The sequence below is a fragment of the Rutidosis leptorrhynchoides genome, chromosome 3 (genome assembly GCF_046630445.1).
Source record: "Rutidosis leptorrhynchoides isolate AG116_Rl617_1_P2 chromosome 3, CSIRO_AGI_Rlap_v1, whole genome shotgun sequence".
In the NCBI taxonomy this organism is placed as follows: domain Eukaryota; kingdom Viridiplantae; phylum Streptophyta; class Magnoliopsida; order Asterales; family Asteraceae; genus Rutidosis; species Rutidosis leptorrhynchoides.
The window spans coordinates 567,798,205-567,823,974 of NC_092335.1; the positions used below are offsets into that span (position 1 = coordinate 567,798,205).

Consider the following 25,770-nt stretch of genomic DNA (forward strand, 5'->3'; position numbering starts at 1 on the left):
TGACATTGTTTATGGGTAGCTCATGAGTATCAGAAAAGTTGGCTTGTGACTTAAATGGTCTTCAGTTGGGTCAAATGATGGTTTTATTAAATCTTTGAAATGTTCTCTCCTTTGTTTATTTAAAGGCAAAAAAGAGTAGTCAACATTTATACTTAATATCGTAGCAATATTGGTGCTCAATGTCATCATGTTTATATTTTGCAGAAATATCAATTGTGTCTTTGCAGACCGCTGATATTTTTGGAGCTGACAAGTATTAATATGAGCCATGATCGATACAATTTCATAAATGAGTTTTGGTATTTTAGAAGTAGAATTTAGAATGGGCCAGATTAGTTAGTGTCTTTAGCTATTGAACAAATTACTTATTTGCTCTTCTTCAAGCCAACTATTATTGCTTATGTTGGTACTTACTTAGATCATAAAAATATGCATACATTGTGTTTGTATGTTACTATATAATGCATAATTGTGGTGATATTTTAGTTGATGTTCCAAAGGCCTGAACGAGATTCTTAACCGCGAGATAGGACTTGGGAAGTCTATTCAAGTAATGTCATTTTTGGCTCAGTTGGCTGAAAATCTGAATGAGTAAGCTTTCTGAAACTATCGCTTAAATTTTATTTTAGCCCTTTTCGTGTTAAATCTATACTTGGTTTTTTATACATTAGTTGATGTTTTGCTTGACAAATTATATATATTGTCTGACTTTTGTGATAGTTTTTGAAGGTCCATATTCAAATTGGATTAATAGTTGGGTCGATATGACCAAAGTATAGATCCATGTCTTTTGACTATTGAGTTTTATAGAATAACCTTATAAATTAATGTTACCCTTCTTGTGTAATCCCCATTCTAAATTATTGGCCTTTTAATCAAGCCTTTGTTTCACCGACACTAAATTTTGTGGTAGCAGCCCAATGAAATATAATGGATCAGAAACTTGCATTAGAAAAGAACCTATATTAGCTTAACACCGTTTCATTTATATAGTTACCTAAGAAGATGAAAAAAGTCAGCCCCTGATAATACGTATTTGATGATGATGATGATTTTGAGTTTGTGGGCTCAACAACATGAAGGACAAATATTCGTTTCTTCTCATTTCCAAAGGTATCGTTGGTCTTAATGTTATTATATTCAGTTTTAATATTCATGAGTTAATCGTCACTACAAGGATTACATGATGTTGAGTAGATGTAACAATAAATAATGGAAAATGGGCGGGTCTAACAAACCAAAATAGGTCGGGACAAAAGGCAAAACGGGTAAGTGTAAATTGAAATTGAAAGAGGACACCTTGACTGATCTTCAAAAAACAACACTAATTTTTTTAATGGGTCCTATCTATTGTGACGACCTGCAAATTTCTGACCAAATTTAAACTTAATCTTATTATGATCTCGACACGATAAGCAAAGTCTGTAATGTTGAGTCTCATAAATTTTGGAACTATGTTTATATATTCATTTACCCTTCGACTATTCCCAACGATTCACGAACAAATATTTGTTAATGGACAAGTGTATAAATACATATATACAATAAATTGGAATATTAATTAAGTATATAAATAACTTTCAACGTGTTAATATGATGAATCTATATATATATATATATATATATATATATATATATATATATATATATATATATATATATATATATATATATATATAGTGGTAGGATCAAGAGGGAAGTAACCATTCGGGGGGAAGCGGGGGGAAGCAAAAACTTTTTTTTTCGTTTTTTGAAAAAACTTTGTTCACGAACATTATAGATGAGATGAAAATATGAACATTTAGTAGAGACACTTTGTGATAAATGTTTTTATTTTGGCGGGAAAACGCTCGAAGAAGTAATATATAACAATTATCGTGTTTTTCGAGCGTATTTTGAGGTTTTAGCTATTGAGGTTTAGATATTAGGGTTTAGATATTAGGGTTTATAGGGTTTAGATATTAGGGTTTAGAAATTTAGGGTTTAGGGTTTAGATTTAGGATTTAGATTGAGTTTTTAACACAAACGGTTTAGAGTTTAGGGTTTAGGGTTTAGGGTTTGGTGTTTAGGGTTTATGGAATAAACCCAAAACACCAAACCCTAAACCCTAAACTCTAAATCGGGCTAAATTTTACTTCACAAAACATGAAAAAAAAAACGTTCATATTCTTCACGAACAATATTATCTTGAATGTTATTTTTGTCGATCTTTTTCCCGCCTAAATAATAACATTCATCACGAAGTGTCTCTTCTAAATGTTCATATTTTCGTGTGATCTTGATGCCGGAAAAAAAAACGAAAAAAAAACGAAAAAAAATTTTTTTGCTTCCCCCCGCTTCCCCCCGATTGGTTACTTCTCCATTGATCCTGCCCCTATATATATATATATATATATATATATATATATATATATATATATATATATATATATATATATATATATATATATATATATATATATATATATATGATTGCTATACATAATTATTGATCGTATGCATATTATAATATATTAAAATGTATAAAATTTAGTACTCAATAAATTATTATATAATAAATAATATATAATCATTAAATATTGACAAAATTGCTGAAATAGTCCCTGTGGTTTGTAGCAAAATGCTGGTTTCGTCCCTATGCTTTTTTTTTTATGGATTTGGTCCCAGTGGTTTGTCAATGTTGCTGATTTAGTCCCTATTGCTGACGGCCGTCAAAAAATTCTGTTAACTCCAGTCACGTGCCAGACGCGTGAGGGTATTTTTGTCCTTTCCTTTCTTTAGTGACAATATTGTTGAAATCGTCCCTGTGGTTTGTAACAAAATTGCAGTAATGGTCCCCATAGTTTGTAACAAAATTGTTGAAATCTTTATCCCCCAAAATTTTTTCTTCTTCACCTTCATCTTTATCCTCAATAATTATGAACAAACCCTAATCTTTTTTATTTTCTTCAAACACTTCATAACCTATCTTCATCTTCCCCAAATCACAAACCCTAATCAGCACCAAATTAATTTCCATTCCCAACTTTAAATCCAAACCAATTCCAAACTTAAAAATGGTTCTTGAAGAATTGCACAACAAACAATTTCTTCATTCAAAACATTAAAATGAAAATCTCGATTAAAAAATAAGGAGCTGGTGGCTGTTTTCAATACAATCAACACATTCACACATAATTACACCAACTGGAATATCATCATTCAATCATCTATTTATAATATTCGTTGTTTATTTGCTGTGATCAATTTGAGATTTGCTTTATCATCATTTAATTAAAACTATATGCTCAAATACACCAACTCATCTATTCTTCACAAATCACCAATTTTAATCAAAACCATTTGTTTATTTCTTTCATCTTAGTATCAATATCAGATCTTAAATACTTAACTTTGAATTTCGTTTGCCAAAAAAGTTCAGTAACACTGTTAATCATCGGATACCTGAACCGTCAACATCGTCGCACGAGATCTAAACTGTCAACATCATTGTCTGATACTAGATCAGAAGGATTTGTCGTCGTCACCGGAATGAGGTTCATCTTGTGGTGGTTATTTTCTTGGTGGCGGCGGTTTTCGATTAAAGGTATCAACTCAGTAATTTGCGACTGAAGGTGAAAATGGTGGGGTGAAGATGACGGGTTTCATTTTGGTGGTATAGAAAAGGTTGTACGAATCGTATTTTAACATGGACTATCCAGCGAAGGTAAAATAACATCTTCAACTACTTAGTGCAAATAGAAAACATCAATATAATCAATACAAAGGATTTGGAGAAGAAGATGAAGTATATTTTGTGTTTGATATGGATTTGAGTATAATTTAGAGTTTATAGTTTGTATATTTATTGATTCAATGTTTTAGTGGGTTTGATTGTACCATGTTAATTAAAGTGTTTGAATAAAATGAAAAAAATTAAGGTTTGTTCATAATTATTGGGGATAAAGATGAAGGTGAGGAAGAAAATTTTTTTGGGGAAAAAGATTTCAGCAATTTTGTTACAAACCATGGGGACCATTACTGCAATTTTGTTACAAACCACAGGGATGATTTCAGCAATATTGTCAATAAAAAAAGGAAATGTGACGACCCGAAAATTTCCGACCAAATTTAAACTTTAATCTTTATATTATTCCGACACGATAAGCAAAGTTTGTTAAGTTAAATCTCAAGAATTTTAAACTGTGTTCATACATTCATTATAACCTCGACCAAATTTCGACGATTCACGAACCGTTATATATAAATAGATATGTATATGTATATATATATATTATAACTTGAGAATATTAATAAAGTATTAAACGTATAATACTTTACACGAACGTATTTGTTTCAATATGATTTTCAACGAAAAAAAAATATATTAAATGATTGAATTATCAGAAACATTGAATTATGATTACAAGTCTCTGTTGAGAGGTCCACTATGATTTGAGAAAATCTATTCATCTTAACGATATTCAGAATAATTTGTAAAGCTATTTATAAATAAAAACAAAAAGTGTCATTTAGTAAAGTTAGACAAAAGTTAGTGGAGAATTGGTTTCCATAATATTCTATTAATCTATTTTCAAACGTACAAAGACGTTTCAGTTTAAAAAGAATTTTATTATTAAAACGTATATAATTTTTATAAATATCTAGAATCACTTTTGACAACTTATTACTTAACCAGTATAATAAATATAACGATATTTATATTTTATTTCATTAAATATATATAACGATTTAAATTAATATTATATATATTTATACGCGTATTATACATACATAGTTTTTTATACTTTTACTTTTACTTTACTTTAACTTTAATAATTTACTTTAATAATTCATACTTTAATAATTCACTTTAATAATTCATACTTTAATAATTCACTTTAATAATTCACACTTTAATAATTCACTTTAATAATTCATACTTTGATAATTTAAAAATCTATTATAAATAGAATTCAATAGGTTTCATTATTTCATAGAAACTTGAAAATATATTTCTCTAAACTCTCTCAATCGATTTATATATATATATATTTACTCTGTATTATTTCAAGATATTATTAGTATACATAAAATATTACGACGGAGTGCTGTCCGAGTGATTTCAAAATAGTTTTTTTGAATGATTCGAAGCTAAGGAAATTATGGGTTATAGCTATGGAGGTGATGGGTATGGTTCATGGGTATGCTCGTGAGGTCAATCTAGTATTTATCATCTCCGTTGCGTCGACGTACTTTCCTGCAATATTGAATCTCAATATTGATACGTTCGTGAATCCGAGGCCAACCTTGCACTTGTTAAATGACGTTATATATATTTTTACTACGAAATACAGTATTGTGAGTTTCATTTGCTCCCTTTTTAATTGTTTTTGCAATATATATTTTTGGGCTGAGAATACATGCGCTGTTTTATAAATGTTTTACGAAATAGACACAAGTACTAAAACTAATTCTACGTGGGTTTAAACCAGAAATATACCCTTAGCTTGGTAACATTAAACTACTTGTCTATGTACGGTAGGCGCGAATCCTAAAGATAGATCTATTGGGCCTGACAAACCCCATCCTGACTATGGGATGCTTTAGTACTTCGAGGTTATATTAAACACACCTAATCTGGTGTACTTCAGAGGGTAAAACATGAACGTTAAGGCTTGTAACCGGGTGCCTACAACTTATAGAATACTTTTATACACTTGCGAGTGTACATATATTTATAAACGGAAATCTTGGGGTCTATTAATATGTTGAAATGATTGTTATGATAAACCTATGAACTCACCAACCTTTTGGTTGACACTTTAAAGCATGTTTATTCTCAGGTATTAAAGAAATCTTCCGATGTGCATTAGCTCATTTTAAGGATATTACTTGGAGTCATTCATGGCATATTTTGAAAGACGTTGCATTCGAGTCATTGAGTTCATCAAGATTATTATTAAGCCAATTATAGTTGGATGTATTATGAAATGGTGTGCATGCCGTCAACTTTCGTTGTAAAGAAAGTTTGTCTTTTAAAAACGAATGCAATGTTTGTAAAATGTATCATATAGAGGTCAAATACCTCGCGATGTAATCAACTATTGTGAATCGTTTATAATGTATATGAACGGGTCCTTTCTGTAGTGACCCGAACTTTTCCATGTTTATATATATTAATTGAGATTGATATTTACATGATTAAATGTTTCCAACATGTTAAGCAATCAAACTTGTTAAGACTTGATTAATTGAAATATGTTTCATATAGACAATTGACCACCCAAGTTGACCGGTGATTCACGAACGTTAAAACTTGTAAAACTATATGATGACATATATATGGATATATATATATATATATATATATATATAGTTAACATGATACTATGATAAGTAAACATATCATTAAGTATATTAACAATAAACTACATATGTAAAAACAAGACTACTAACTTAATGATTTGTAAACGAGACATATATGTAACGATTATCGTTGTAAAGACATTTAATGTATATATATCATATTAAGAGATATTCATACATGATAATATCATGATAATATAATAATTTAAAATCTCATTTGATATTATAAACATTGGGTTAACAACATTTAACAAGATCGTTAACCTAATGGTTTCAAAACAACACTTACATGTAACGACTAACGATGACTTAACGACTCAGTTAAAATGTATATACATGTAGTGTTTTAATATGTATTTATACACTTTTGAAAGACTTCAATACACTTATCAAAATACTTCTACTTAACAAAAATGCTTACAATTACATCCTCGTTCAGTTTCATCAACAATTCTACTCGTATGCACCCGTATTCGTACTCGTACAATACACAACTTTTAGATGTATATACTATTGGTATATACACTCCAATGATCAGCTCTTAGCAGCCCATGTGAGTCACCTAACATATGTGGGAACCATCATTTGGCAACTAGCATGAAATATCTCATAAAATTACAAAAATATGAGTAATCATTCATGACTTATTTACATGAAAACAAAATTACATATCCTTTATATCTAATCCATACACCAACAACCAAAAACACCTACAAACACTTTCATTCTTCAATTTTCTTCATCTAATTGATCTCTCTCAAGTTCTATCTTCAAGTTCTAAGTGTTCTTCATAAATTCTACAAGTTCTAGTTACATAAAATCAAGAATACTTTCAAGTTTGCTAGCTCACTTCCAATCTTGTAAGGTGATCATCCAACCTCAAGAAATCTTTGTTTCTTACAGTAGGTTATCATTCTAATACAAGGTAATAATCATATTCAAACTTTGGTTCAATTTCTATAACTATAACAATCTTATTTCAAGTGATGATCTTACTTGAACTTGTTTTCGTGTCATGATTCTGCTTCAAGAACTTCGAGCCATCCAAGGATCCGTTGAAGCCAGATCTATTTTTCTCTTTTCCAGTAGGTTTATCCAAGGAACTTAAGGTAGTAATGATGTTCATAACATCATTCGATTCATACATATAAAGCTATCTTATTCGAAGGTTTAAACTTGTAATCACTAGAACATAGTTTAGTTAATTCTAAACTTGTTCGCAAACAAAAGTTAATCCTTCTAACTTGACTTTTAAAATCAACTAAACACATGTTCTATATCTATATGATATGCTAACTTAATGATTTAAAACCTGGAAACACGAAAAACACCGTAAAACCGGATTTACGCCGTCGTAGTAACACCGCGGGCTGTTTTGGGTTAGTTAATTAAAAACTATGATAAACTTTGATTTAAAAGTTGTTATTCTGAGAAAATGATTTTTATTATGAACATGAAACTATATCCAAAAATTATGGTTAAACTCAAAGTGGAAGCATGTTTTCTAAAATGGTCATCTAGACGTCGTTCTTTCGACTGAAATGACTACCTTTACAAAAACGACTTGTAACTTATTTTTCCGACTATAAACCTATACTTTTTCTATTTAGATTCATAAAATAGAGTTCAATATGAAACCATAGCAATTTGATTCACTCAAAACGGATTTAAAATGAAGAAGTTATGGGTAAAACATGATTGGATAATTTTTCTCATTTTAGCTACGTGAAAATTGGTAACAAATCTATTCCAACCATAACTTAATCAACTTGTATTGTATATTATGTAATCTTGAGATACCATAGACACGTATACAATGTTTCGACCTATCATGTCGACACATCTATATATATTTTGGAACAACCATAGACACTCTATATGTGAATGTTGGAGTTAGCTATACAGGGTTGAGGTTGATTCCAAAATATATATAGTTTGAGTTGTGATCAATACTGAGATACGTATACACTGGGTCGTGGATTGATTCAAGATAATATTTATCAATTTATTTCTGTACATCTAACTGTGGACAACTAGTTGTAGGTTACTAACGAGGACAGCTGACTTAATAAACTTAAAACATCAAAATATATTAAAAGTGTTGTAAATATATTTTGAACATACTTTGATATATATGTATATATTGTTATAGGTTCGTGAATCAACCAGTGGCCAAGTCTTACTTCCCGACGAAGTAAAAATCTGTGAAAGTGAGTTATAGTCCCACTTTTAAAATCTAATATTTTTGGGATGAGAATACATGCAGGTTTTATAAATGATTTACAAAATAGACACAAGTACGTGAAACTACATTCTATGGTTGAATTATCGAAATCGAATATGCCCCTTTTTATTAAGTCTGGTAATCTAAGAATTAGGGAACAGACACCCTAATTGACGCGAATCCTAAAGTTAGATCTATTGGGCTTAACAAACCCCATCCAAAGTACCGGATGCTTTAGTACTTCGAAATTTATATCATATCCGAAGGGTGTCCCGGAATGATGGGGATATTCTTATATATGCATCTTGTTAATGTCGGTTACCAGGTGTTCACCATATGAATGATTTTTATCTCTATGTATGGGATGTGTATTGAAATATGAAATCTTGTGGTCTATTATTATGATTTGATATATATAGGTTAAACCTATAACTCACCAACATTTTTGTTGACGTTTTAAGCATGTTTATTCCCAGGTGATTATTAAGAGCTTCCGCTGTCGCATACTTAAATAAGGACGAGATTTGGAGTCCATGCTTGTATGATATTGTGTAAAAACTGCATTCAAGAAACTTATTTTGTTGTAACATATTTGTATTGTAAACCATTATGTAATGGTCGTGTGTAAACAGGATATTTTAGATTATCATTATTTGATAATCTACGTAAAGCTTTTTAAACCTTTATTGATGAAATAAAGGTTATGGTTTGTTTTAAAATGAATGCAGTCTTTGAAAAACGTCTCATATAGAGGTCAAAACCTCGCAACGAAATCAATTAATATGGAACGTTTTTAATCAATAAGAACGGGACATTTCAGTTGGTATCCGAGCGTTGGTCTTAGAGAACCAGAATTTTGCATTAGTGTGTCTTATCGAGTTTGTTAGGATGCATTAGTGAGTCTGGACTTCGACCGTGTTTACTTGAAAAATGATTGCTTAACAAATTTTGTTGGAAACTATATATTTTTAACATGTGAATATTATGTGATATATTAATCTCTTAACGCGTTTGATATTATGTGATAGATGTCTACCTCTAGAACAAGTCCCATTGACTCACCTAATAATAATGAAGAGTCAAATGTAAATTGGAATGATTCGTGGACTGATTCACAAGTTCCCGAAGAGGAACCGGAAGAAGAGTCGGAACCGGAAGAAGAGTCGGAACCGGAAGAAGAATCGGAACCGGAAGAAGAATCGGAACCGGATGAAGAAATAGAACCGGTGGGGGAAATAATAAAACGGTTAAGTAAAAGAAAATCCTCAACCAACCGACCAAGGTTAATTATGGTCAATGGTGTTTCCGCCAAGGAAGCAAAATATTGGGAGGATTACCAATTCTCCGATGAATCGGATTCCGACGAGAATTTCGATGTTGTTATAGAAATTACCCCAACTAAATTTAAAAAGGCAAAAGAAAATAATAAGGGAAAGGGCATAAAAATAGAGAAATCTAATTCCAACCCCGATGAACTTTATATGTATCGTCAACCCCCGAAGTCCTTAATTTGTAACAATGACCCGGGAACCTCTAAACCACCAGGTTTTTCTAAACCAATGTGGAAAACAACGGCTCGTATTAGGGGAACATCATATATCCCTAGAAACTTGGCAAAACGAACCAAAACCGAAGAAGAAGAAACAAGCGAGTCGGAATAAGATAGTTGTATTCGTGTGGTGTAATATATGTAATATAGTGTGCTTATGCTTTATGATATATGTAAAAATTGCTTGTATTAATAAGTATTTTTTTTATGAATCTAACTCTTGTCTATTTTACAGTATAAAAACACAAAATGGATAGACAACCCAATATTTTAAGAGACCTACCCGAAGACATGATTGATGAAATCTTGTCTAGAGTCGGTCAGAATTCTTCGGCACAACTATTTAAGGCGAGATCAGTTTGTAAGACATTCGAAGAACGTTCCAAGAATGCCTTGGTTTATAAAAGGCTTTCGTTCGAAAGATGGGGGATATCACATTGGGAAATCCATAAGTTACGATGTGTTTACTTTGACGCATATATTGCGGGGAACCCAAATGCTATTTTACGCAATGGGTTAAAAAATTATTTTGACTCAATATATCCGAATATTGGACTTCGTGATTTAGAAAAAGCAGCTAACATGCAACATAAAGAAGCATGTTATGCTTACGGATTAGTAATGTTCGCTTCTCACAAAAGTGAGAACAAGAACATCGGGCTACAACTATTAAACAAAACGTTCTCACAAGTGACGGAGTCGGTAATTGGGGTAAGAAATGAGGTTTTTAGATTGTTACGGGACTGTTGGACATTACGTAACCCTCGTCCCTTTGATGACGTTACAACACGCTGTCTTATCAACGGCCATAACGGTTATGTTCCACAAGACCAAGGATGAGAAGTAATCCTAGTAAAACCATAATGCATGACTTGTTTCTGGACGTATGAATTACGTGTCTTTATTGCCTTTGCTGAACGACTTGTGTACTAGCTAGAATTATCTTCACAACCATCTTGTATCAAATTTATTGTGTGATATATTTCATGCTATATGTAAAATAAGCGGTATTGTAAGTTTGTAAAATATTGTGTAAAAGTTTGAACGCGAAATATTATTATAATCAGTTTTTCATATAGAATTGTAGTAGTTGAATTGTATATTAGCTACTAAGTATGAACTTAACGGGTAGGTACTACCCGAATTTAAACTTATAAAACGCTAATATGAAGAAAAAGCTTTTATAAATGAGTTCATATTATGCTACGAAATACTATTAACTACTCTTAATATTTTGTATGATTAACTTGTTCCATTTGACTATTTTGAAGGAAATGGCACCGACTACTCGACACACCGTGAATATGAATGAAGATGAATTCCGTACTTTTCTAGCTTCAAACATAGCCACAGTACAGGCTGCGCTACATACCAACAATAACCTTGGATCTAGCAGTACAGGAAATCGTGTAGGATGCACCTACAAAGAATTCACTGCCTGCAAACCTTTGGAATTTGATGGAACCGAAGGACCGATCGGATTGAAACGGTGAACCGAGAAGGTCGAATCGGTGTTTGCCATAAGTAAGTGTACTGAAGAGGACAAAGTGAAGTACGCTACGCATAACTTCACAGGTTCTGCGTTAACATGGTGGAATACCTATCTAGAGCAAGTGGGACAAGACGATGCGTACGCACTACCGTGGTCAGCATTCAAGCACTTGATGAACGAGGAGTACCATCCCAGAACCGAGGTCAATAAGCTCAAGACAGAACTTAGAGGGTTACGAACCCAAGGATTTGATATTACCACGTACGAAAGACGATTCACAGAATTGTGCCTATTGTGTCCGGGAGCATTCGAAGATGAGGAAGAGAAGATCGACGCGTTTGTGAAAGGATTACCGGAAAGAATCCAAGAAGATATAAGTTCACACGAGCCCGCCTCCATACAACAGGCATGTAGAATGGCTCACAAACTAGTGAACCAGATTGAAGAAAGAATTAAAGAACAGACTGCTGAAGAGGCCAATGTAAAGCAAGTCAAAAGAAAGTGGGAGGAAAACGGTGATAAGAATCACCAATACAACAACAACAACAATTACAACAATAATCGCAACAATTATCCCAACAATCGCAACATCAATCGCAACTACAACAAATGGCCCAACAACAACAACAACAACTACAACAATCATCCCAACAACAATAATAACCGCAACAACAACAACAATCAGAAGCAGCTATGCCAAAGGTGTGAAAAGTATCACTCGGGGTTCTGCACCAAATTTTGCAACAAGTGTAAAAGAAATGGTCATAGCGCGGTGAAGTGTGAGGTCTACGGACCAGGGGTTAATAGAACGAAAGGAACAAATGGTGTCGGAATGAGTAATGGTGGAGCAAGTAGTGTCGGAGCAAGTTATGCCAATGTAGTTTGTTATAAATGTGGAAAACCGAGCCACATTATTAGAAATTGCCCGAACCAGGAGAACACGAATGGACAAGGCCGTGGAAGAGTTTTCAATATTAATGCGGCAGAGGCACAGGAAGACCCGGAGCTTGTTACGAGTACGTTTCTTATTGACAATAAATCTGCTTACGTTTTATTTGATTCGGGTGCGGATAGAAGCTATATGAGTAGAGATTTTTGTGCTAAATTAAGTTGTCCATTGATGCCTTTGGATAGTAAATTTTTACTCGAATTAGCAAATGGTAAATTAATTTCAGCAGATAATATATGTCGGAATCGAGAAATTAAACTGGTTAGCGAAACATTTAAGATTAATTTGATACTAGTAGAGTTAGGGAGTTTTGATGTGATAATCAGTATGGACTGGTTGAAAGAAGTGAAAGCAGAGATCGTTTGTTACAAAAATGCAATTCGCATTATACGAGAAAAAGGAAAACCCTTAATGGTGTACGGAGAAAAGGGCAACACGAAGCTACATCTTATTAGTAATTTGAAGGCACAAAAACTAATAAGAAAAGGTTGCTATGCTGTTCTAGCACACGTCGAGAAAGTACAAACTGAAGAAAAGAGCATCAATGATGTTCCCATTGCAAAAGAATTTCCCGATGTATTTCCGAAAGAATTACCGGGATTACCCCCACATCGATCCGTTGAATTTCAAATAGATCTTGTACCAGGAGCTGCACCAATAGCTCGTGCTCCTTACAGACTCGCACCCAGCGAGATGAAAGAACTGCAAAGCCAATTAGAAGAACTTTTAGAGCGTGGTTTCATTCGACCAAGCACATCACCGTGGGGAGCTCCTGTTTTGTTTGTCAAGAAGAAAGATGGTACATTCAGGTTGTGTATCGACTACCGAGAGTTGAACAAACTTACCATCAAGAACCGCTACCCACTACCGAGAATCGACGACTTATTTGATCAACTACAAGGCTCGTCTGTTTATTCAAAGATTGACTTACGTTCCGGGTATCATCAAATGCGGGTGAAAGAAGATGATATTCCAAAGACTGCTTTCAGAACACGTTACGGTCATTATGAGTTTATGGTCATGCCATTTGGTTTAACTAATGCACCAGCTGTGTTCATGGACCTTATGAACCGAGTGTGTGGACCATACCTTGACAAGTTTGTCATTGTTTTCATTGATGACATACTTATTTACTCAAAGAATGACCAAGAACACGGTGAACATTTGAGAAAGGTGTTAGAAGTATTGAGGAAGGAAGAATTGTACGCTAATTTTTCAAAGTGTGCATTTTGGTTGGAAGAAGTTCAATTCCTCGGTCATATAGTGAACAAAGGAGGTATTAAGGTGGATCCGGCAAAGATAGAAACTGTTGAAAAGTGGGAAACCCCGAAAACTCCGAAACACATACGCCAGTTTTTAGGACTAGCTGGTTACTATAGAAGGTTCATCCAAGACTTTTCCAGAATAGCAAAACCCTTGACTGCATTAACGCATAAAGGGAAGAAATTTGAATGGAATGATGAACAAGAGAAAGCGTTTCAGTTATTGAAGAAAAAGCTAACTACGGCACCTATATTGTCATTGCCTGAAGGGAATGATGATTTTGTGATTTATTGTGACGCATCAAAGCAAGGTCTCGGTTGTGTATTAATGCAACGAACGAAGGTGATTGCTTATGCGTCTAGACAATTGAAGATTCACGAACAAAATTATACGACGCATGATTTGGAATTAGGCGCGGTTGTTTTTGCATTAAAGACTTGGAGGCACTACTTATATGGGGTCAAAAGTATTATATATACCGACCACAAAAGTCTTCAACACATATTTAATCAGAAACAACTGAATATGAGGCAGCGTAGGTGGATTGAATTGTTGAATGATTACGACTTTGAGATTCGTTACCACCCGGGGAAGGCAAATGTGGTAGCCGATGCCTTGAGCAGAAAGGACAGAGAACCCATTCGAGTAAAATCTATGAATATAATGATTCACACTAACCTTACTACTCAAATAAAGGAGGCGCAACAAGGAGTTTTAAAAGAGGAAAATTTAAAGGATAAAATACCCAAAGGATCGGAGAAGCATCTTAATATTCGGGAAGACGGAACCCGGTATAGGGCTGAAAGAATTTGGGTACCAAAATTTGGAGATATGAGAGAAATGGTACTTAGAGAAGCTCATAAAACCAGATACTCAATACATCCTGGAATGGGGAAGATGTACAAGGATCTTAAGAAACATTTTTGGTGGCCGGGTATGAAAGCCGATGTTGCTAAATACGTAGGAGAATGTTTGACGTGTTCTAAGGTCAAAGCTGAGCATCAGAAACCATCAGGTCTACTTCAACAACCCGAAATCCCAGAATGGAAATGAGAAAACATTACCATGGATTTCATCACTAAATTGCCAAGGACTGCAAGTGGTTTTGATACTATTTGGGTAATAGTTGATCGTCTCACCAAATCAGCACACTTCCTGCCAATAAGAGAATATGACAAGATGGAGAAGTTAGCACGACTGTATTTGAAGGAAGTCGTCTCCAGACATGGAATACCAATCTCTATTATCTCTGATAGGGATGGCAGATTTATTTCAAGATTCTGGCAGACATTACAGTAAGCATTAGGAACTCGTCTAGACATGAGTACTGCCTATCATCCACAAACTGATGGGCAGACCGAAAGGACGATATAAATGCTTGAAGACATGCTACGAGCATGTGTTATTGATTTCGGAAACAGTTGGGATCGACATCTACCGTTAGCAGAATTTTCCTACAACAACAGCTACCATTCAAGCATTGAGATGGCGCCGTTTGAAGCACTTTATGGTAGAAAGTGCAGGTCTCCAATTTGTTGGAGTGAAGTGGGGGATAGACTGATTACGGGTCCGGAGATTATACAAGAAACTACCGAGAAGATCATCCAAATTCAACAATGGTTGAAAACCGCCCAAAGTCGACAAAAGAGCTACGCTGACATTAAAAGAAAAGATATAGAATTTGAAATTGGAGAGATGGTCATGCTTAAAGTTGCACCTTGGAAAGGCTTTGTTCGATTTGGTAAACGAGGGAAATTAAATCCAAGGTATATTGGACCATTCAAGATTATTGATCGTGTCGGACCAGTAGCTTACCGACTTGAGTTACCTCAACAACTCGCAGCTGTACATAACACTTTCCACGTCTCGAATTTAAAGAAATGTTTTGCTAAAGAAGATCTCACTATTCCGTTAGATGAAATCCAAATCAACGAAAAACTTCAATTCATCGAAGAACCCGTCGAAATAATGGATCGTGAGGTTAAAAGACTTAAGCAAAACAAGATACCAATTGTTAAGGTTCGATGGAATGCTCGTAGAGGACCCGAGTTCACCTGGGTGCGTGAAGATCAGATGAAGTAGAAATACCCGCATCTATTTCCAGAAGATTCGTCAACACCTTCAACAGCTTAAAATTTCGGGACGAAATTTATTTAACGGGTAGGTACTGTAGTGACCCGAACTTTTCCATGTTTATATATATTAATTGAGATTGATATTTACATGATTAAATGTTTCCAACATGTTAAGCAATCAAACTTGTTAAGACTTGATTAATTGAAATATGTTTCATATAGACAATTGACCACCCAAGTTGACCGGTGATTCACGAACGTTAAAACTTGTAAAACTATATGATGACATATATATGGATATATATATATATATAGTTAACATGATACTATGATAAGTAAACATATCATTAAGTATATTAACAATAAACTACATATGTAAAAACAAGACTACTAACTTAATTATTTGTAAACGAGACATATATGTAACGATTATCGTTGTAAAGACATTTAATGTATATATATCATATTAAGAGATATTCATACATGATAATATCATGGTAATATAATAATTTAAAATCTCATTTGATATTATAAACATTGGGTTAACAACATTTAACAAGATCGTTAACCTAAAGGTTTCAAAACAACACTTACATGTAACGACTAACGATGACTTAACGACTCAGTTAAAATGTATATACATGTAGTGTTTTAATATGTATTTATACACTTTTGAAAGACTTCAATACACTTATCAAAATACTTCTACTTAACAAAAATGCTTACAATTACATCCTCGTTCAGTTTCATCAACAATTCTACTCGTATGCACCCGTATTCGTACTCGTACAATACACAGCTTTTAGATGTATATACTATTGGTATATACACTCCAATGATCAGCTCTTAGCAGCCCATGTGAGTCACCTAACACATGTGGGAACCATCATTTGGCAACTAGCATGAAATATCTCATAAAATTACAAAAATATGAGTAATCATTCATGACTTATTTACATGAAAACAAAATTACATATCCTTTATATCTAATCCATACACCAACAACCAAAAACACCTACAAACACTTTCATTCTTCAATTTTCTTCATCTAATTGATCTCTCTCAAGTTCTATCTTCAAGTTCTAAGTGTTCTTCATAAATTCTACAAGTTCTAGTTACATAAAATCAAGAATACTTTCAAGTTTGCTAGCTCACTTCCAATCTTGTAAGGTGATCATCCAACCTCAAGAAATCTTTGTTTCTTACAGTAGGTTATCATTCTAATACAAGGTAATAATCATATTCAAACTTTGGTTCAATTTCTATAACTATAACAATCTTATTTCAAGTGATGATCTTACTTGAACTTGTTTTCGTGTCATGATTCTGCTTCAAGAACTTCGAGCCATCCAAGGATCCGTTGAAGCTAGATCTATTTTTCTCTTTTCCAGTAGGTTTATCCAAGGAACTTAAGGTAGTAATGATGTTCATAACATCATTCGATTCATACATATAAAGCTATCTTATTCGAAGGTTTAAACTTGTAATCACTAGAACATAGTTTAGTTAATTCTAAACTTGTTCGCAAACAAAAGTTAATCCTTCTAACTTGACTTTTAAAATTAACTAAACACATGTTCTATATCTATATGATATGCTAACTTAATGATTTAAAACCTGGAAACACGAAAAACACCGTAAAACCGGATTTACGCCGTCGTAGTAACACCGCGGGCTGTTTTGGGTTAGTTAATTAAAAACTATGATAAACTTTGATTTAAAAGTTGTTATTCTGAGAAAATGATTTTTATTATGAACATGAAACTATATCCAAAAATTATGGTTAAACTCAAAGTGGAAGTATGTTTTCTAAAATGGTCATCTAGACGTCGTTCTTTCGACTGAAATGACTACCTTTACAAAAACTACTTGTAACTTATTTTTCCGACTATAAACCTATACTTTTTCTATTTAGATTCATAAAATAGAGTTCAATATGAAACCATAGCAATTTGATTCACTCAAAACGGATTTAAAATGAAGAAGTTATGGGTAAAACAGGATTGGATAATTTTTCTCATTTTAGCTACGTGAAAATTGGTAACAAATCTATTCCAACCATAACTTAATCAACTTGTATTGTATATTATGTAATCTTGAGATACCATAGACACGTATACAATGTTTCGACCTATCATGTCGACACATCTATATATATTTCGGAACAACCATAGACACTCTATATGTGAATGTTGGAGTTAGCTATACAGGGTTGAGGTTGATTCCAAAATATATATAGTTTGAGTTGTGATCAATACTGAGATACGTATACACTGGGTCGTGGATTGATTCAAGATAATATTTATCAATTTATTTCTGTACATCTAACTGTGGACAACTAGTTGTAGGTTACTAACGAGGACAGCTGACTTAATAAACTTAAAACATCAAAATATATTAAAAGTGTTGTAAATATATTTTGAACATACTTTGATATAAATGTATATATTGTTATAGGTTCGTGAATCAACCAGTGGCCAAGTCTTACTTCCCGACGAAGTAAAAATCTGTGAAAGTGAGTTATAGTCCCACTTTTAAAATCTAATATTTTTGGGATGAGAATACATGCAGGTTTTATAAATGATTTACAAAATAGACACAAGTACGTGAAACTACATTCTATGGTTGAATTATCGAAATCGAATATGCCCCTTTTTATTAAGTCTGGTAATCTAAGAATTAGGGAACAGACACCCTAATTGACGCGAATCCTAAAGATAGATCTATTGGGCTTAACAAACCCCATCCAAAGTACCGGATGCTTTAGTACTTCGAAATTTATATCATATCCGAAGGGTGTCCCGGAATGATGGGGATATTCTTATATATGCATCTTGTTAATGTCGGTTACCAGGTGTTCACCATATGAATGATTTTTATCTCTATGTATGGGATGTGTATTGAAATATGAAATCTTGTGGTCTATTATTATGATTTGATATATATAGGTTAAACCTATAACTCACCAACATTTTTGTTGACGTTTTAAGCATGTTTATTCTCAGGTGATTATTAAGAGCTTCCGCTGTCGCATACTTAAATAAGGACGAGATTTGGAGTCCATGCTTGTATGATATTGTGTAAAAACTGCATTCAAGAAACTTATTTTGTTGTAACATATTTGTATTGTAAACCATTATGTAATGGTCGTGTGTAAACAGGATATTTTAGATTATCATTATTTGATAATCTACGTAAAGCTTTTTAAACCTTTATTGATGAAATAAAGGTTATGGTTTGTTTTAAAATGAATGCAGTCTTTGAAAAACGTCTCATATAGAGGTCAAAACCTCGCAACGAAATCAATTAATATGGAACGTTTTTAATCAATAAGAATGGGACATTTCACTTTCAGTTGGTATCAGAGCGGTGGTCTTAGCGAACCAGGTCTGCATTAGTCTGCCTAACTGATAGTCGTTAGGATGCATTAGTGAGTCTGGACTTCGACCGTGTCTGCATTTCAAAAGTTTTGCTCTTCATTCTTGTCGGAAATTACCTGCTTATCATTCTTAGTCTAGACACATCTTATTGCATTGATTGCATGAATAGTGTATAGACAAAATTGATATCTTAGCGTATCTGCTAATTCATATCTTAGCGTATCTGTTACTGTAAACTTTGCCTGACATATTCCGTAAATTCCTCCGTAATCTACGAAACCTTTTGCTCTATATAATTAGAATACCACCCGATAGCCGGAAAATTATTTCATATCGAAAAATTCTTTATTCAATCGTTCGAAATGGAATTCGTCATTAGTTCAAGTCCCTCGGATTCCGAAATGGAATCCCACTCAAGTTCCGAAAGCAGTGTGACCGGAATGGATCAACCAATTAGTCATCATCTATTCTGGATGAATTGGGGATGGGTCCGTAGCCTCCTTAATCATTGGAGACAAGAAGAAGGTGATCCCTTCCATCCACCACATTGCCCTCTTGGCGAAGAACCTAAAGCACTTACCGGCGAACCTATCCGAAACACCATTTTCTCTCTTATTTCTAGAGTATCTCGTCACGATTACATACTACACCAAATTCTAGATTTTATTTATCCGCTCATCCGAACCAACAATCACCCCGGTGTAATAGAAGAAGTCAACGAGCTTCGCGCTCGGGTAGTGGCTTTGGTGAATATGGTGCAAAGGTTACAAACACCAGCAGCAGCACCAGCATCATAAACAGTGTCACCATCAGCAACACCAACAGTACCATCACCACCACCAACAACAACATCCACATCCCACACCGCAACATCACAATCTGTATCTCAAACATCAACGTCATACGCTCTGTAAATATCCAGGAATATCAACAACAACAAACGATGAAGTATTAATTCATAAACTTCATTGAAGAGATATCTCTGCGGTAGTTATGTAATCTCCAAAATCTTAGAGATTATTTAATTCTGACCGTAAATCGGATGAGTGAACGGAGATGGTAGAGTAGAAACTTTGATCAAAAATGGTGTACGATTTACAAGCTAGAATTGTTTTACCAACAGCATCAACAGGACCGTAGCATCATCAACACAGTCAGTGCCGTCAGTATCGTCAGAATCAACAGCACCTGTAACATCACAAACTCTGTCAGTTCAAGAATCATTGTGGACATCATTACGAATCAACAACAAATATATTGTATCAACGAGTTATGAAGTATTAACTCATTTCCAATCGAAAGATTTATATGTATATTTTATATGTATAAATTTTTAAACCATAATAAATCTTCCCGTACTAAGCTATTATGTGTGAATCTTAACTACTCAGTTAATTCATATTACAAATATGCAATGATGTACGTCCTTCGTCCGCAACTTAACCATCGTTAATTACAATCTCTGTCTCAATTCAATAAAAAATCCAATTCATAATAAATCAAGTGTATTATTCGAATATATGTTTGATTTTACACTTTCATCATCGATGTACTCGAAACTTTTCAAATAACATTATTCGTACCTTGCGAAGTTCACAAGAATTTCACGAAAACCAACAAATAACAAAGTAATGATTCATAATTTCAATATTATTGAAGAAATACTTATGCAATTTATAAAGTTTTAGGGATTACTCAATTCTAGTTCCAACCATAAAACAAATGAGTTTAATTTAATATTAACTCATTAAATCTATATTACATCTAAAGAAAATATACACATATATTTTCATAAAGACTGTAATAAACTTCTTTTGTACAAAATATTAATTGTGAAATTTTTTTTAACGGGTAGGTAATACCCGAGAGATATATAAATTCACAATTAATATATTACATTTTTCGAAACTGATTCAGCAATCATCAACTATACTCCCTACTTTCACAACAATATCCATTCTTTCATATAAATCAAAACAATCATACTCATTCAAATTCAATTACATATTCTGATTTTGAAATCGCATAATTCAATTCGAAATATAACCAGTATCATCACTCTTAGATTCCTATATCTTTAAAAGCTATACTTTGATTTCAAAACTGTGTTAGAACATCATATGTATTAACGATTACAATATGTGCTCAAACCCTTCGAAATTCCTGAAGACACTTCAACTAAGGAACAATCGAGATGATGATCCAACCACATGTTACCCACAGTTATACACCTGAAAAAAAAACTCTCAAAACCCAAGTCATAGTTCGACACGTATCCGTGTTAGACCCTTTAGCATTTACTAGCTAAAATAACTTTTCAATTCCGTTTCAAAATAGACAGTTTTGTCACAGCTCCAGCAAGTCATCTTCGACTTCTCAATTAAAACAGTCTTATTATAACCTCGATAGATACGTTGCCCTTTCGCCAATGTTACCGGGGAATCGTTTATAATCACCACATTAGCAATAAACTTACCAACAACTTCATTGATCTTTGACTTTCCAAAAAAAAAAAAAAATCATTATAATTATTGAAACCCTATCATATACTCATTCGTACCTTATAACAAGAATTGCCATACCAATTATTGAGAATCAGCAATCAGTATTTTGAAACCTCGTAGCATGTCTACATCAACAATTACATATACACACAACGTCTACCTCCAAGACATACATTCTTTGAATGAGAAATTTCTGAAAAACACCCTAAACTGCGAACCAGTTCTCGAAATTTTGAAAAATGCTGATGAAGCAGCAAAAACTGTAAACGACCTTAACAATAAAAAGTTGGATGATAAAGGATAGTATATTGGCAAAGCTCAGTAAAAGAGAAGCTTTGGAACTGGAAAACGGATTGAGCAAAGTATGAAGGAGGCTGTGGACAAATCACAAAGGCTGAACCTGCCTTCAAAGAATCCAAATGATTCAGTACTTGCTGAAGTCATTAACGAATACCTTGCTCCTGACTCTAAACCCCTGCGGACAATATCCTTCATCATCCTCTGATATTAGATATTCTAAGATATCATCGTATCTTTCATTATAAATATCATCCATACTTCTGAAGATATTTTTATAATTATTCTTATCTGAAATCATTTACCTCTTCGCGCTATCTGTATTATATCATAAAAGAAACTATTTTAGTTTCTAAATTCTGAAACATTCGAGTTTAAAATAGGAATATTCTTGAAGAAGTGTTGGGAGCTGAAGCATGAGTTAGTATAATATAATGACACTTGATCAACGTGATTATATTACAGTAATTCATGCTGAGTTTCTAAATGAAACATGATGATTCACAGATCATAACGTCATCATGTGCTATGTTACACGACTCTTGTATTCTCTTCGATCTCTAAATATCAAGAAAATATTTCTTGATAATTCGGCCTTTTCCGAGGTATTCTGGTAATTTGACAAGTCAAGATCGTGTCATTACAATTTCCTTCCTAGAACATTAACAATGTTCATTCCGAAATTATATCTGCGAATTCTGGACCATTACAAGCGGTGCTTAATCGCAAGAAGAAGAAACGAAAGGACAAAGCTCCGAACTAGAAATGGGAGTATAAATCATAGCAAATAGAAGAGAGCATTAACTGTGGATGACAATGATTATAGAAGAAGCAAGGACTTTGAAATATAAGGGAAGATATAAAACCCAACAACAACCCAGAAATCACAAACCGTATATATCAATGCATATAGCAATATAAAGATACGGGAGAACTAAAAACACTATAAAACCAAGAGTATAGTAGAAGTAAATAGATTCTTCCATAGGCAGATGAAAAAGAAGAGCGACAGATATGAAAGTGAGGAGTATATCAAGAATCAGCACTGGATGAAGCATATTGACAAATACTTTAAAATATGAGTTGAGAAGGTGTGAGTTGTAAGAAAAAAAATGAGGTGGATTTATAGTGAAATATCCGACAGAGAAATGAAAATGGATTATCGCATTAATTCGAAGAGGATCATAATTTCCTTAATCGCTGAATAATCAAATCCAATATAGATTGCAAAGATTTTCTTTTCGGAGATCAATCGTGATGACGTCAAAAGATACGACGAATCACTATTATCTTATTTCATTCATTTACGATAACTTCACTCACACGCTTCGAGTAATCGAATTATTTTATCCATTATTCTTGAACATGATAAAACTCTATAATCGTTATAATAACATTCTCATTGTTAGTCATGACGACCTCTATCAAATTTCGGGGACGAAATTTCTTTAACGGGTAGGTACTGTGACGACCCGAAAATTTCCGACCAAATTTAAACTTTAATCTTTATATTATTCCGACACGATAAGCAAAGTTTGTTAAGTTAAATCTCAAGAATTTTAAACTGTGTTCATACATTCATTATAACCTCGACCAAATTTCGACGATTCACGAACCGTTATATATAAATAGATATGTATATGTATATATATTATAACTTGAGAATATTAATAAAGTATTAAACGTATAATACTTTACACGAACGTATTTGTTTCAATATGATTTTCAACGAAAAAAAAATATATTAAATGATTGAATTATCAGAAACATTGAATTATGATTACAAGTCTCTGTTGAGAGGTCCACTATGATTTGAGAAAATCTATTCATCTTAACGATATTCAGAATAATTTGTAAAGCTATTTATAAATAAAAATAAAAAGTGTCATTTACGAAAGTTAGACAAAAGTTAGTGGATAATTGGTTTCCATAATATTCTATTAATCTATTTTCAAACGTACAAAGACGTTTTCAGTTTAAAAAGAATTTTATTATTAAAACGTATATAATTTTTATAAATATCTAGAATCACTTTTGACAACTTATTACTTAACCAGTATAATAAATATAACGATATTTATATTTTATTTCATTAAATATATATAACGATTTAAATTAATATTATATATATTTATACGCGTATTATACATACATAGTTTTTTATACTTTTACTTTTACTTTACTTTAACTTTAATAATTTACTTTAATAATTCATACTTTAATAATTCACTTTAATAATTCATACTTTAATAATTCATACTTTAATAATTCACTTTAATAATTCATACTTTAATAATTCAAAAATCTATTATAAATAGAATTCAATAGGTTTTATTATTTCATAGAAACTTGAAAATATATTTCTCTAAACTCTCTCAATCGATTTATATATATATATATTTGCTCTGTATTATTTCAAGATATTATTAGTATACATAAAATATTACGACGGAGTGCTGTCCGAGTGATTTCAAAATAGTTTTTTTGAATGATTCGAAGCTAAGGAAATTATGGGTTATAGCTATGGAGGTGATGGGTATGGTTCATGGGTATGCTCGTGAGGTCAATCTAGTATTTATCATCTCCGTTGCGTCGACGTACTTTCCTGCAATATTGAATCTCAATATTGATACGTTCGTGAATCCGAGGCCAACCTTGCACTTGTTAAATGACGTTATATGTATTTTTACTATGAAATACAGTATTGTGAGTTTCATTTGCTCCCTTTTTAATTGCTTTTGCAATATGTATTTTTGGGCTGAGAATACATGCGCTGTTTTATAAATGTTTTACGAAATAGACACAAGTACTAAAACTAATTCTACGTGAGTTTAAACCAGAAATATACCCTTAGCTTGGTAACATTAAACTACTTGTCTATGTACGGTAGGCGCGAATCCTAAAGATAGATCTATTGGGCCTGACAAACCCCATCCTGACTATGGGATGCTTTAGTACTTCGAGGTTATATTAAACACACCTGATCTGGTGTACTTCAGAGGGTAAAACATGAACGTTAAGGCTTGTTACCGGGTGCCTACAACTTATAGAATACTTTTATACACTTGCGAGTGTACATATATTTATAAACGGAAATCTTGGGGTCTATTAATATGTTGAAATGATTGTTATGATAAACCTATGAACTCACCAACCTTTTGGTTGACACTTTAAAGCATGTTTATTCTCAGGTATTAAAGAAATCTTCCGCTGTGCATTAGCTCATTTTAAGGATATTACTTGGAGTCATTCATGGCATATTTTGAAAGATGTTGCATTCGAGTCATTGAGTTCATCAAGATTATTATTAAGCCAATTATAGTTGGATGTATTATGAAATGGTGTGCATGCCGTCAACTTTCGTTGTAAAGAAAGTTTGTCTTTTAAAAACGAATGCAATGTTTGTAAAATGTATCATATAGAGGTCAAATACCTCGCGATGTAATCAACTATTGTGAATCGTTTATAATGTATATGAACGGGTCCTTTCAGGAAAGGACAAAAATACCCTCACATGTCTGGCACGTGACTGGAGTTAACAGAATTTTTTGACGGCCGTCAGCAATAGGGACTAAATCAGTAACATTGACAAACCACTGGGACCAAATCCATAAAAAAAAGTATAGGGATGAAACTAGCATTTTGCTACAAACCACTGGGACTATTTCAGCAATTTTGTCTTAAATATT

The 25,770-nt window shown here is 32.9% G+C and overlaps 1 long non-coding RNA gene across 3 annotated transcripts; it reads left to right on the forward strand.

The window, feature by feature from the left end:
- The first annotated feature begins 288 nt into the window (after positions 1 to 288).
- Positions 289 to 25,430, forward strand: LOC139898622 (uncharacterized). Of its 3 annotated transcripts, none has more exons than XR_011777078.1 (3): positions 289 to 591; positions 994 to 1,113; positions 25,273 to 25,430. It is a non-coding gene; the product is annotated as an uncharacterized lncRNA (long non-coding RNA). The 3 variants fall into 3 exon arrangements; XR_011777079.1 differs by lacking the exon at positions 25,273 to 25,430 and adding an exon at positions 2,617 to 2,953; XR_011777077.1 differs by lacking the exon at positions 25,273 to 25,430 and adding an exon at positions 5,826 to 6,004 and having other exon boundaries at positions 292 to 591.
- The last annotated feature ends 340 nt before the right edge of the window (positions 25,431 to 25,770 follow it).